Here is a 12,558-nt window from a genome sequence, read left to right as displayed (position 1 = left end):
CTCTGATGTGCCTATCCTTCCTGCTCCGGATCTCAGTCTGCACAGTGACCCCAGGGCTGGGCCAACAGTGAGATGGGAGCCCAAGCCCAGAGGCTTTGTAAATACCGAGGGACTCTTACAGGCCTTTGTCTACACGATTACAAGTTGTTTTTTGATTTCCTCAATTCCTATGGGAAATCAGCACAGTGCATGCTCTGCTAATTATTCATAGAATATCAGAGCTGGGAGGGGCCTTAGAGACACTCTAGTCCCACCCTGATGGGGAAGGGAAGTGACTCATCGCGGTCACTCTGCTGTTTAGTAACAGAACTGAGATCAGAGCTGGAGCGCCTGATGCCGCTCCCATGCCGCGTGACCCTCCCCTCCAGCGGTCCCTTTGTCCCTCCACTCAGCATCCTAAGGAGTCACCAGCAAAGGCCCAGCCCTAAAGCTCTTCAAGATCTAAAGTGTCTTCCGAAACATCAGAGATTAAACGTTGTTCAGGATCGTATTTAGTGTTGTGGGTTTTTACTTAGTTTGGGAAAGTAGCAATATAATAACTCATTTTTAATCCCAAGTTCCCTGACCAAGTTATGCACCTTGAGCACATGCTGGAAGGGCGTACTGTGGGTAGGTGGTGTGGGCTTGTGAATACAAGCTTGGAGATCAGACATGGCTGGGCGTGACCCCTGCTTCCCCTTAAGAAATTAATGTTATTCAGAGACGTGACCTGGTTGGAGTCCAAGGTCCCCAGATGTGAGGGGCAGATAAAGGGAACCGGGTTGAAAAAGTGCCCTTTAGGTCTGCTGAGCGTTTCTGGGCTGTGTCCTTAAGGACCCAGCACATCAAGGCTCTGTATCTCTGCAAGTGGTGAGGAGGTTAAGGTAAGGACAACAAATGGCTGCGCCCTGCTATGGCATGTGGGATGTGGTTGTGACAGTTTCTGTGTACACTCTCACACACACCCAAAAGCGGATGCCTTACTCCTGGCCCTGGGTGAGGACCTGGCCTGTCACAGCCAATAGGGTCACCCATGACTGTCTGAGCCACATCTTATCACAGACACCCCCCAGAGAGAGAAGACCCCCTCCTGCAATACTGGTCAGACATGCTGTATTTGGTTGAACTGCTTCCCAAGACACAACCTAAAGAATGCTCACTTTATTATTATTAATTTCCCTGATAAATAGGGAAACTTGGGGCCAGCTATAAAGTAAGACTTGGTAGGAATCTGTGGCCTTGGCATTAACACAATCCTCACTAACAGGTTGGTCAGGGCCACATCCTGTTAAATCCCACTCCCTGGTGAAGGCAATTTCTCTCCCAGACAAAGCAGAGTTACACACAGCCTGCCCTCCTGCTCTGTATTCTCATCCTGCCTGGTTCCCCAAGTCACCCAATTTGAGATACTCCGTCCCCTTGTTATTTAAAGATACCATGCTTCCCCATGTCCTTGGCCTTCAAAGAGCATGTTTTGCTCTAAGGATGGTCTTTGGGATTCAAGAATAGGATAATAAATCCAAACCTGGTTGTCCTCATTTTGAAGAACATCAAGGGGAGGTAGTGAGGACATCCACTGTCCTGAGTTGTATCCATCTTCCTGTCCCAGGTAGGACTGCTCTTCATTCAGCTAGAACTGATTGGGGGAGAGGTGAGAGTGGGGTCAGGGGTGTTCTTATCCCCTTTGAAGGATTTTAGGCAGAAATATGAGTTTAAAAACCACAGTGACAGCTCTACTTTCACATGGCTTTATTTCTCCACTATCCCCTGCCTGCTGTAGTCTTGCTGCTGCTGGAAACGAACCATCTGCCAAATACAGGAGCTGGCCCCTCCTCAGCCTAGCCCGGTGGGGTCTGTGCCCTCAGACGCGTTGGCAGCCACTCCTCTGAATCACCACTCATATGCCACCCTGAGAGTTCTCCAGGCCCACGCACTATCCTACACAGAGGTCAAGGGATGGACCCAGTCACCTCTTAGGTGGCCCCCTCCATAGTGGGAAGTGTGGTATGACAGATGCCACCCTGGGGGTACGTAGGTGTGCAAAAGTTGGTGTTTATTGCATGCCAGAAGAGCAAGTGAAAGACTGGAGAGCAGGCCCTACTTGATGTTATGAGTTAGAGTCGTAGGTGAAGAATTTGAATATGTGTAAATATGTGAGATGAACCAGTTCATTCCTCGATCCATGATCATTTTGTAGGAAGAAAAGGATCATACTGTCAGAATATGAAGCTGTAGGTTCATAAACTAGAGGAGGGGGAGAACCAGGGGCATGGGCAGGAGAAAGCATGCCTACCGCAATCAGAATCTAAGAAGGAAGACAGATACAGTGCTCCCATGCTCTTTTCTTCACGTGAGTGACTATGGAGCCTATAGATCTGGGCTCAGGTTACCTCCATCACTTACCAATGAGGGAACCGTGGGGATGACACTTTAATTTTTGAACCTCAGAGTTCTCATCTGTAAAATGGGTATAATAATACCAGGCTTTCAAGATTATTAAGATGAACAAGTGATATAAAAAAATCTAAAGCTTAGTACTTGACATAGCATAGATAGTCGATAAATGACAGAATTATTCCTTCTGGGTCTTATTCCTTCCTTCTCAAAGGGAGCAAATGTAGACAGGGTTGGCAGCCAAGAGCTCACCCAGTTCAGCTCTGAAGAAATCGGAGAGAGCTTGCTGCAGATAAAAGTCCAAATTAACAAGTAGGCTTTGGCATGCTCTCCAAGTGACTCAACTTCACCCAAGCCGTGAGTCCCGGAACTTGAAAACAAAGGGATCAGAGTGAATATGGTGTTTCTGTCTCCGTGAAGGCTGAACCAGCTATTTCCAGCTTCTCTATCCCCAAACACAGATTGCCATTTATCATCAATCTCTTGTTGTCCATGACCATAGAGTTTACTTCTGTTTGCTTCCTTTAACTTATTTTTACTGTGGTTCAGGGAACTATATGCTGCTCTATAGTTATTTATTTTTCAAATGGAGGGAAAGAATAAACATAACAGGAGGGAACTCTGGCTAAAAATCAGGAAGAGACAGAGGTTTCAAGATTCCTGGGGCATTTTCTAAAATAAGGTAGGCATCTTTCAGGAATGAATCAGGCATTCGTTAGCAGGAGGAAAGAAGGTATATTGGGTGAACTCTCCAAATCCTTTTGATATGAGGGCCCTATGAACTGGAGGAGTCATCACCCACATCACCATCCCCACCACCACCATCATCACCATCACTGACTTAGCATACAAGTGAGGTAAAAACAGATGATGTTCTAAATCCCACCCATCATTCCCTCTTGCTCATTGCCTATCTGGAGCATTGTCTTTATTCACCACTCGCCATGTATCCAGAGTTCAAAATAATCTGAAACGGATTCTTTTTAAAAAGCTCTGGACCAGGTGAGCTTTAGTAAGTCGCTTCATCTCATTCATGAAATGGGGGGTTGGACTGGACTGATCCATGCCAGCCTTGAAGTGTATGTTTCAATACATCCAAGCAACTTAATTAGGAAGACCAACACCCTGCCAAAAATAATCGCAAGGTAGTCTAAGCTAAAAGACACCTCATAGAACCTAAGAGCTGGAAGGAAACTTTTAGGCTATCTAATCCAGCCTCCCAGCTAAAGAGGAATTATGTCTATAAGTGGATACAAATAGTCAGAAAGATAGATGGGTGGATGGATGGATGGATGGGTGGATGGAAGAGAGGAGAGGGAAGAGAGGATTGAGAACATATAGTGGCCAAGAGCACAGGCTTAGGAGTCAGGCTCTCTGCACTTCAGCTTCCTTTTCAGTTTATTTCTTTTTGATTCCTTTAACTTCCTTTGTAAGGGAACAGTATGCTGTCCTACAGTCACTTAGTTTAAAAATAGAGTTAAAAAGAAAAGAACTTATAACAGGAATGAACCCCATGGAAGCAATAGCAATACTTACCTGTTACAGTTATGAGCATAGAATCAAATGAGATAATACATATAAAAAGCACTTAGCACATTGCTCAATAAATGGACTCTATTAATGTTATCATCATATACATATTTAATTCAGATACCAAATGGGTCCCCCTTGAGGACTGGATTAATCCTAGCCTGCACCTAAATTCCTCAACCTGAAACAGTCAAAAGCCCTCACCATCAATCCTCCTGTGTTCCCTCTACATCTGTGGTGCTGCTTCTGGGCCTCCCCCGACCTGCCCACCCTTCCACCCCACACACTGCCCACCCCACAGCATCTTCACTGTCCCTAGAGCCCAGGCCTTTAACTGATTCCCAAGGGAAATCAAGTTTAAGCATTTTGTTGTTTTCTGAGTTCCTAACTGAAGATTGAGTTGAGATGCCAAGGGACCGAACATGAGGCACAGAGCCTACCACCACCTCTGTGTCACCCTTTTTTCCCTCTCTGTCCCTTCTGGTGTGTTACAGCGCTCCCAGGAAACTCTCACCTCCATCCACACTCAGGGCCTCTCATGCTCTGAGCATTTGCCACAAGAGACTTTTCAAAACATTTCTTATCCATGAATAGGGGTGTCTCGTTGAAATGAGCTCTGGAGACTGCAGTGTTCTCTACCTCCTTACCTCCACCCTTGAAAGCTGGGGGGTGGGCTGGGGCACAGAGAGTCTACAACACAAGGCGGCTTGTGACATCTACGCTTCCAACTCACACCGACCCCACTACATTCTTCCCAAGGGCTTCAGCAGGGCCTCCTTTGGATAGCTCCCTGCTCTGTGGATAAGCAAAGAAGTTTGGCCCGCTCTTCCAGTGACACCCCACCCTACTTTTTCAGGCAGGGGCTCTTCTGTGTTAGCCAAGGCCCCAGGTAAGTGTTGTGGGCTGTGGGAATGTCATTTAGCTGATTAGTTCAAATATGGTATCATTAGCATTTTAGGGTGATTTTGTTGACTTAAAAAAATTGAGAAGTATGTTTTATTTGGTGGACAAAACTGAGGACTTAAGCCCAGAATGTAACCTCTCAGATAGCTCTGAGAGATTGCTCTGAAGAGGTAAGGGAGGAACCAGGATATACAGGAGTTTTTGCAACAAAGACCAGGTAGTTGGAACACCAAAAGATTACTGTTAATTAAAGAAAACCAGACATCTCAAGTTAAGGAATTTAGTGCTTTTCTATGTATGGGAAGATGTAAGAGTCTGGACTCACTGATATCATTCCTTTGATATGCACCTCAGCTATCTGGGGCCAGTATCCTGCGCTTTCTCAACCTGAGTCTTCTCAGGGTGCATCACTGGGGTGTGGTTGCAGTGATGACTGCTTGGTGGTGGGCATCCTGTTTCCATCTTGAGTCTCCTCAGGGCCCACCTTCAGGGATGGCTGTAATGTGATGGCTTGATGGCTACAGCATCCTTTGTTTACTGATATGGCAGGCAAATTTTTCACTGAGACTTGAAATCAGGCACAATTCTAGACCCAATCTTCTGCCATCTCACCTCCACCTTGAGAGGCAGGGATTGCCCTGTGCCTCTGACATCACCCACTGGTAAGGCACATTCTCTGGTGGACACCATGCCCTGAGCAGTCAGCCTTCTGCAAGAAGATGGAGTGACTACCAAGGTTTTGTCTATGTTTTTGTTCTTCTGCATTGGACTGGAATATCTCCCTGTGATTTATAATTGAAAATGTATATTTGGTCTTAATCCCCATTTCTGGCACAGAGCTCCTAAAACCTTTGAAATAGCCTGTGATGAAAGCAATAAATGTATCTTTCCTTGTGTTAATGAGGTGACTTTGGGAAAGCCCCTACAGAACCTATGAATGGGGACTTGATCACCAGGGTAACCAACCGGGTGATTAGAGAGTTCAGTCCCACCCACTTCCCTCCCCCTCCACCCTATACCCATACCTCTAGGGAGGGGAGAGGGGCGGGAGACTGAGTTAAATTGCCAATGGCCAATGATTTAATCAATCGTGCCTATACAATGAAGCCTTCATAGAAATTCAGAAGGATGGGGGGCTTCCCTGGTGGCGCAGTGGTTGAGAGTCCGCCTGCCGATGCAGGGGACACGGGTTCGTGCCCCGGTCTGGGAAGATCCCACATGCCACAGAGCGGCTGGGCCCGTGAGCCATGGCCGCTGAGCCTGCGCATCCGGAGCCTTGTGCTCCGCAACGGGAGAGGCCACAGCAGTGAGAGGCCCACGTACCGCAAAAAAAAAAAAAAGAAAAGAAATTCAAAAGGATGGGGCTCAGAGAACTTCTGGGTTGGTGAACCAGAATGCTTCCATGTGCCACTGTGCCAGGCTGCAAACTCCACAAGGACAGAAGCTCCTTTGTTCAGAACCTTGCCCTATACATCTCTTCATCTGGCTGTTGATTCATATCCCTTAATATCCTTTGTAATAAACCTGTACTCTAGTGAGTAAACTGGTTTCCTGAGTTCAGTGAGCCACTCTAGCAAATGAATTGAACCTAAGGAAGAGGTCATGGGAACCTCCGATTTATAACCAGGCAGTCAGAAGCACAGGTGACAACCTGAGCCTGCAATTGGCATCAGAAGTAAAGAGGAATCTTGTGGGACTGAGCCCTCAACCTGTGGAATCTGATGCTGCCTCAGGGTGGATAGTGTCAGGATTGGGTTGAACTGTAAGACACCCTGCTGGTGTCACACTGGAATTGGGTACCAGATCCTCTTCCCCATGCTGTTGCACTCACTTCTTGACCAGAAGATCAGGGCAGAATTCACAGCTTGAGGAATAACTCTTTAGCCCTCCCCTCTGTGCTTTATGCCTCAGGTGCCCACTCCATTGCCACTTCAAAGTCGACATGTCCAAACACAGACCCATGTGAGGGACCCCTCACCAAATCTGACTCTTTTACAATGTTCTCTATCTCAGGGAGCAACCCTAGCATCCTTCCAATCAGTCAAGCCAGAAACCAAAGCATCATCCATGACGTCACCCTCAGAAATCAGTTACCAAATTATGACAATATCACTCCAAACATCATTCAAACCTGTCCTCTTTTCTGCTGCCACTGGAGCTGCACCAGTTCCCCCATCTCTCTCCTGGTCCACAGCAGCAGCTTCCCAAGTGTTCTCTTCACATCCGCTCAAGCCTCCCTCCAGTCCCACCCAGCAACCAGAATGGTCTTTCCATCTATATTACATTTTCTTTCATGGAAGAGAAAAGAAACCCTAAGAAAATGCACATGTATCTGCACATTTGTGCAAAAAGAAATACAGGAAGGGTAAACCAAAAACTAGTGCGATTGATACCTACAGAAGGTGGGTGGGAAAGCTGTGGAAAGAACAGAGGAATGGGAACACGGTCAGGAACAGGGGGTGGTGGAGAGAACTTGGCTGGGTATGCCTTTCTGTATAGCTCAGATTTTCAAACCATGGTAATGTGTCACATAACCAGATAATGACTATATAAATAAATAAATAACAACCAGAATGCTTGTGTGTTTGAAGGAGGAGGGTGGAAGGATCCAAAATGGAATGCAAACAGTAAAAAGTAAACCTAATTGTATTAAAAATGAGTAACATAACCACACTGAGGGGAGTGGGGAAGGGAAGAACTAATCTAAGTAAGGTTGAAAAAAGTATTTTTACCATATGCTGTCAAAGGCTAACGACAGATTCTATTTGATGAATGTGTTTTTCATGTTTATGGGTTAGCATTCTGAATTTATGTGTATTACTGGATTGAACAATAAGTACCTATATTATGTATAAAAGAACCAGATTTCTCATTGTCTGAAAAGGGAAATAAGAAGGGAAACTAAATACTCTGAGACTATGCAAGTATCTTCTCATCATACTTTCTTCCACTAATTTTAGCATCCATTAATGATACTTGCCTGCAACAATTATTACAATTACTACTGTGCTGTTTGCAAATTGTCATTTGTCTATTTCTACCATTCCTTCTACATTTACTGTTTGGAATTTTATCCTTTACTTTGACTCTTTTTTTTTTTTTTTTGCCATACGTAGGCCTCTCACTGCTGTGGCCTCTCCCGTTGTGGAGCACAGGCTCCGGACGCGCAGGCTCAGCGGCCATGGCTCACGGGCCCAGCCGCTCCGCGGCACGCGGGACCCTCCCGGACCGCGGCACAAACCTGCATCCCCTGCATCGGCAGGCGGACCCTCAACCACTGCGCCACCAGGGAAGCCCTACTTTGACTCTTGTCCTTTTGACATACCCCTATACTTTTTTGAGTACTTCCTTACTTTTTGCCACCACAAAATGTTTTAGGCCCATCTGTTCTTTCCCTGTCTTTACCCAGGAATTCCTCACCAAGGACTGATGGATCCTCTTCTTGGGAAATGATATTTGGAAACTAAGATCTGGGTGCTAAATGTGCCCATTGCTTCTAGACCCTCTCAGCAGAAAGAGCTAGAAAATATATGTATGAATATATACACATATCTATATCTTGTCTACATTTATCTATCTGTAATATGTTAAAAATCATGAGTTCACACTGATACTGGGGCAGGAGATAGATGGGCCCCAGGCTGGGCAGCTGGACTTTGTCCCTTGTGGACAGATACTCCAAGATAAAGATAATAGCAAGGGGAGGAGAAGCTGAGCCCCTGTCCAGATAAGAGATAAAAGACCACATATTTCTCATTCTCAAAGTCAAGGAGACCTTCCTGACTACACATGCACAGAAAGGCTTATCGGGGGTTAAAAATGTAGGGGATGCCACCCCGTAGTAGGTGATGTCAACCTACCCATAGACCTCTTTGCTAGAATCCATCTTGGCTAAGAGATGCACGTGCATACTTGGGAGGACCCTGAGATAAACCAAATACGAACTCAGAACCAGGCAGAGCAAGATGATTGGCCAAAGGAAACCCAGAAGAAATGCCCCATATAAGTGATTCAAACTGCCACGAGGGTGTGACTCTTTCTCTGAGTCTGCCGGTGTGTCTATCCACATGTACTCTTTTTCCTCCTAATAAACACTTTATTTTTTTCACTACTTTATATCTCTTTGTGGAAATTTATTTCTACAAAGCTGATGGGCCACAGCCTTGTCACTGACCGCTGGTCCCTGGTGGTCTAGTGGCTAGGATTCAGCACTCTCACTGCTGCAGCCTGACTTCAATCTCTGGCCATGGAACCAAAATCCTGCTTCAAGCCGCTGCAGGCCAAGGCTACCTGAGATCAGTACCTTCAATTCCAATCCAAAATCACAAGGTTTGTTCTAGGCTTCCTCACTTTCTTATTTATTTTTAATAAATGTCAAAAGGACAAAAGAACCAATGTAAATAGTCTCTCAATAGCCAAGTATGGAGTAAGTTGAGCAACAAAATAAATGATAGCCATGGACTATAATCCAGAGAGTAAAATAAGTATACATGATTCCATACTGATATAAATAAATAATTGAATAAATAATTAAGTGGAGTTTTAAAAAAAGTTCTTTTTTACAGTGGAATTCCAACAAAAAATGTAGAAAGAATGATGGAAATAAAAAAATGACAGTTTGGCAAACACCACAGTAATAATTACTGCAGGCAAGAATCATTAATGGATGCTAAAATTAGTGGAAGAAAGTATGAAGAGAAATAGGATATTTGCATAGTCTCAAAGTATCCTCCTGCAAAATACTTATTCACTGAAAAGGGAAAAAAAGTAACTGAGTGATCAAAGTTAACATCGCCAATTATGACACATATTGACATAAGGTACCTCCTATTACACTGTATTGAGAAAGACACAATACCACAGCTGTGGTGTTCTTCCCAGAAAAGCACAACCTGAGCTTAAATGAGGAAACATCACACAAACACAAATTGAGAGACATTTTACAAAATAATTGGCCAGTACTCTTCAAAAGCATGGTGGTCTTGAGTGATAAAGACCAAAGAACTGTCACACATTGGAGGAGATAAGAGAGATATGGCAAATAAAAGCAATGTGGGAGCCTAGCTTGGATCTTGCAAAACATCTCAATTTGGTTTTAATAAGTACTATGTAAGATGGTAACATCTGGGGAAGATGGGGGAATAATATGTGGGAACTCTTAGGGCAAATTTTTTAAAATCCAAAATTCTTTTAAAACAAAAAGTTTCAAGAAAGAATTTTTTTTTTCAAAATAGAACACTGAAGCATACATGACCTGGCTTCCCCACTGCTCTTAGGATGTAGATCAAAATCTTAAACATGGACTGTAAGATCTCCAAGTTCCATCATAGGCAGCCCCAGTCCATCCCTCCAGCCTCCACTGCACTCTCTCTGAGCTGCAAGTCACTCCTCCAGTTCATGGAATTAGTCACTCTCTTCTCCAAAGGGCATTTGCTTATAGCTATTTAATTAACATCTGCTCCTCCATTAGCCTAAGGCCCACAAAATCAAAGACCATGTCTCTTTTTGCTCATCATTGTATGCACCGCCATTGCATAATTCCCAGCATGCGGTAAACACGCCATGAGTATTTGTTGAATGAATGAAGGAATGAATGATGGAATAGGGTGCAGGGTGCCACAAAGGCCCATCATTTCTATAGTTCATACAAAAAGTGAGTCAGTTTTGATTAACCAGGTCTCAGGTACACCTTTTTAATTTTTCCAAATAGGCCGCATTCATATTGAGACCTGCCAGGTATTAGATAACCTGGTGGGCCTAGTGGTCCTCTTGATAGTCAGGCTTCATAAGCCAATGTGTGGACGTTGTCTCTACCCGGGGCTTGGATTGTACTGTAGAACTTTCTAAACAGAGAAGGGGAACCTCATCCCAACTCCCCAGGACCACGCTCATGTGCCTTGAGAGGTAGCAGAGAACAAGTTAAGAGGGAAAACTCAGGAAATCGGATCCTGGGGCTCGTCTTGAGAATTGTAATGATAGGTAATATTTGCTGCAGTTAATCTGTACAAGATAGGAGACACAGAGGTAGGCATTTTACCCACATTATTCTTTGTAATCCTCCCAACAATCCTAGTATTATTGCCATTTTGTAGAAGAGGAAACTGAGGCATTAAAAGGGTAAAAGATTTGCCCCAAGTCGCCTGCTGCGCACCCTTGAAGAGGCGATTCACAGAGTTGTTTTGAAACTCACATGAGATACATATTTATGAAAGCACCAGGAGACCTTTTCAGTGCTGTGAGGATGTTAATAGCTCTTCTTATTCCTCCAGCCTGGGGGCAGAGACCCAGAGCAGCTCTGCATGGAGTAGCTGGCCTGGCAGCTGCGGTTTGCACAGTTAAAGGAGGCAGACAGCGTTCTGTGGCTTTGGCTGCCCAGCAGCACGTGGACCACACCTCTCTTCTAGGAATAAAGCTGAATCAGGCCTCTGTACCCTGACACTGAGTTAAATCTCGGAGACAGGATTTTGGGTGAAGTAGAAAAGAATAGCTTTATTGCTTTGCCGGACAAAGGGGGCCACGACAGGCATTAGCCCTCAAAATTGTGTGTCCCCACCTGGGGGCGGTGTTGTAAGGAGTCTTATAGTCCAGGGGGGCGGGGTTGCTGATAAGGATCAGGGTGTGTGCAGGGCCTGCATTCCTTCAATCCAGAGATCATCTGGCTCAGGTGGTGATGGGCGAACTGTGACCATCTCTGGAATGAAGAGTGCTTCCTCAAGTAGTTAACATCTTCTATTTGTGGCGGGGGTGGGGGGGTGGGGGGGTGGGAGTGGGGGGGTGGGGGAGGGATGGTGGGGGGTGGGGGGGTGTTACTTCTGCAGAAGAGCTCAAAGACATTTTGTATATCGCTTGAGGTGGAACCAGGACCCTGTCCCAAGGCTGCAGTATTGTTTCTTGACTGCTCCTCCCTTGTCTCTGCATCCCCTCCCTTCTCTGATTAGCAAATGTTTAAACTGTTCTTTGGAACTCAGGGAAGGGGACACAGAAAGGCTGTTTGGCCCAGGAGCCCCACAAGGTCCTGCTGGGTTTCAGGAAATGGGCATCCCAGGCAGAATCTCACTGAGGTTGAAGACCTCTTCTCCTCACCTCCACTTCAACTAATATTTACTGAGCCCCTGTTATGAGCCAGACATTCTCACATCCTGTATCTCATTTAATCCTCATAACAACCACACAGGTTTATACACAACCTCCTAAAAATTAAGAAACTGAGGCTCAGAGAGTTTGCCTAACTTGCTCAAGTTCGTAAATTAGTGATTAGTAGAAAGGTGGTTTTTAACTTGTGTCTGCTTGTCACCAAGGCCAGTGTTGTTTCTGACATTACAAAGCTGCCACAAACATAATTTCATTTGAACTCCAAATAGACATAGACAAAGGTAAAATTAATACCCTTGTTTTACATATGAGGAAAATGATTTTCAGAGAACTCAAGGGGTTATGAGAAATAGAACTAAGGAGGGAATCAAGACCCCTGGTTCAGGGCACTCATTCATTCATTTGTTTATTTATTCATTTTACAAACAATTGCCTAAGTCCCAGTCCCCTACCCAATATTGGGAAGACAAAGATGAATAAGACAAATTCATAGAGGTACTCATAGTCCAGTGAGAAGAAAAGACAATAAAATGTGATCGTGATAAAGATAGTAAGGATATGGAACCATAGAAGATAGAGCTCTACGAGAGGGAGGTGAAAAGCTTGAAGAAAAGAAGGTATTTCAGGCAGAAGAAACAGCATGTGCCCAGAAAACATGAA

This window comes from Orcinus orca, chromosome 1 (genome assembly GCF_937001465.1).
Source record: "Orcinus orca chromosome 1, mOrcOrc1.1, whole genome shotgun sequence".
In the NCBI taxonomy this organism is placed as follows: domain Eukaryota; kingdom Metazoa; phylum Chordata; class Mammalia; order Artiodactyla; family Delphinidae; genus Orcinus; species Orcinus orca.
Note: the sequence above shows the minus strand (reverse complement) of the source record.